This window comes from Arachis stenosperma, chromosome 9, assembly GCF_014773155.1.
Source record: "Arachis stenosperma cultivar V10309 chromosome 9, arast.V10309.gnm1.PFL2, whole genome shotgun sequence".
Taxonomy (NCBI): domain Eukaryota; kingdom Viridiplantae; phylum Streptophyta; class Magnoliopsida; order Fabales; family Fabaceae; genus Arachis; species Arachis stenosperma.
Genome location: NC_080385.1, coordinates 12,488,932 through 12,492,186, shown reverse-complemented (window position 1 = coordinate 12,492,186; position 3,255 = coordinate 12,488,932).

Sequence of the window (3,255 nt, the reverse complement as noted above, 5' to 3'; positions counted from 1 at the left end):
TGATGGTGACCTCAGAACGGTTGCTAGTGGGCAATATGGAACGCCCAATAAAGTCTAGCCAACCTCTTGCAATTGGCTTGAGGTCTCCCCTCTTGAGTTGGTTTGGGACACCCTTAGAATTGGTTATCCACTTAGTTCCAGGGAGGCATATGTCCTCTAGAACCTGATCCAACCCTTTATTTACTCTCACCATCCTCCTATTGAAGGAATCAGGATCATCTTGTAGTTGAGGTAGTTTGAAGATTTCTCTTATTTTGTCCAGATGGAAGTATATAACTTTCCCTCTGACCATGATTCTGTGGGTATGGTAAGCGGTTCCAGTCATTCTCTGCTTATCTGTTAGCCACAGATTTGAGTAGAATTCCTGAACCATGTTCCTTCCAACCTTTGTCTCAGGATTGGTTAGAACTTCCCAGCCTTTGTTTCGAATTTGCTCTTGGATCTCCGGATATTCATCTTCTTTCAGATCAAATTTAACTTCCGGGATCACTGACCTCAGACCCATTATTTTGTGATAATGGTCTTCATGTTCTTTGGTCAAGAACTTCTCTTCATTCCAAAGATTCTTTGGATTAGTCTCTTTCTTTCCTCTTGAGTTGGTTTGTTTTCCCTTGGGGGCCATGATCTTGATGGATCTTAGCTTAGTGATCACGGAAAAGCACACCAAACTTAGAGGTTTTGCTTGTCCTCAAGCAAAAAGAAAAGAAAGAAGAGAAGAGAGAGAGAGAGAGAGAGAAAATTCGAATGGTGTGAGGAAGGAGGGGTGAGGAACGTTCATTTATAGAGTGGGGGGGAAGGAGAATTTCGAAAATAAAAGAGAGATTTGAAAGGAAATTTGAAAAGATTTTGAAAAAATTTGAAAAAAGGGTGAGTTTTTGAAGAAGATTTGAGATTATTTTGAAATAGATTTGAAGAATGGTTTTGATTTGTGAAGATTTGAAATTGATTGATGAAAGGTTGAAGTGCATTTATGTAGAAGAGTATGGTTAAAAAGAGGAAAGTTTGAAAAAAATTGAGTTGAAAACAAAAGTGTGGTCCCCCCACCTTTCTGGCGTTAAACGCCCAGAATGGCACCCATTCTGGCGTTTAACGCCCACTTGGCACCCCTTTTGGGCGTTTAACGCCCAGCCAGGTACCCTGGCTGGCGTTAAACGCCAGAAAACCTTCCTCACTGGGCGTTTTTCTGAACGCCCAGTGATGCTGCACACCTGGCGTTAAACGCCCAGAATGGTGCCCATTCTGGCGTTTAACGCCCAGAATGGTACCATTACTGGCGTTAAACGCCCAGAATGGTGCCCATTCTGGCGTTTAACACCCAAAATGCCCCTTACTGGCGTTTTTTCGCCAGTAAGCTCATTTTCTCTGCTTTTTGAGCTGAATCCTTCTGTAACTCTGTGAATTCCTTCATTTTTGATACTTGCCTCTATAAGAACTAATCATACAACTTTCTAATGACTGGGTTGCCTCCCAGCAAGCGCTTCTTTACTGTCTTTAGCTGGACTTTCACTGAGAATCACTCAAGCATCAGTTTTGAGCATTCCTGCTCAAAATTTCCTTCAAGATAATGCTTGATCCTCTGTCCATTAACAATGAACTTCTTGTCAGAATCAATATCTTGAAGCTCAACATACCCATATGGGGAGACTCCTGTAATCACATACGGACCCCTCCACCGGGATTTGAGTTTTCCTGGAAACAGTTTGAGCCTGGAGTTGAAGAGCAGAACTTTTTGTCCTGGCTCAAAGACTCTGGTTGACAATCTCTTGTCATGCCACTTCTTTGCCTTTTCCTTATAAATTTTTGCATTTTCAAAGGCATTGAGTCTGAACTCCTCTAGCTCATTTAGCTGGAGCAGTCTCTTCTCACCAGCTAACTGTGCATCCATGTTTAGGAATCTGGTTGCCCAGTAGGCTTTATGTTCCAGTTCCACAGGCAAATGGCAGGCCTTCCCATACACCAATTGGTATGGAGAGGTGCTTATAGGAGTCTTGAATGCTGTTCTGTATGCCCACAGAGCATCATCCAAGCTCTTTGCCCAATCCTTTCTTCGGGCCATCACAGTCCGTTCTAAGATTCTTTTTAGTTCTCTATTAGAGACCTCTGCTTGCCCATTTGTCTGTGAATGATACGGAGTTGCCACTTTGTGGCTAATTCCATATCTGACCATAGCAGAGTATAGCTGTTTATTGCAGAAATGAGTGCCCCCATCACTGATTAGCACTCTGGGGACGCCAAACCTGCTGAAAATGTTTTTCTGGAGAAATTTCAGCACGGTCTTGGTATCATTAGTGGGTGTAGCAATTGCCTCTACCCACTTAGATACATAGTCCACTGCCACCAGAATATAAGTGTTTGAGTATGATGGTGGGAATGGCCCCATGAAGTCAATTCCCCATACATCAAACAATTCTATCTCTAATATTCCTTGTTGAGGCATGGCATATCCGTGAGGCAGGTTACCAGCTCTTTGGCAACTGTCACAGTTACGCACAAACTCTCGGGAATCTTTATAGAGAGTAGGCCAGTAGAAGCCGCATTGGAGGACTTTAGTGGCTGTTCGCTCACTTCCAAAATGTCCTCCATACTGTGATCCATGGCAGTGCCATAGGATCCTCTGTGCTTCTTCTCTGGGTACACACCTGCGGATCACTCCGTCAGCACATCTCTTAAAGAGATATGGTTCATCCCAAAGGTAGTACTTGGCATCTGAAATTAATTTCTTTCTCTGCATGTAACTGTACTCTTTGGGTATGAACCTCACAGCTTTATAGTTTGCAATGTCTGCAAACCATGGAGCTTCCTGAATGGCAAATAATTGCTCATCTGGGAAAGTCTCAGAAATCTCAGTAGAAGGGAGGGACGCCCCAATTACTGGCTCTATTCTGGACAGATGATCAGCTACCTGATTCTCTGTCCCTTTTCTGTCTCTTATTTCTATATCAAACTCTTGCAGAAGCAGCACCCATCTGATAAGCCTGGGTTTTGAATCCTGCTTTGTGAGTAAGTATTTAAGAGCAGCATGATCAGTGTACACAATCACCTTTGATCCCACTAAGTAGGATCTAAACTTGTCAATGGCATAGACCACTGCAAGTAATTCTTTTTCTGTGGTTGTGTAGTTCTTCTGTGCATCATTTAGAACACGGCTGGCATAATAAATGACATGCAGAAGTTTGTTATGCCTCTGTCCCAACACTGCACCAATGGCATGATCACTGGCATCACACATTAATTCAAATGGTAATGCCCAATCTG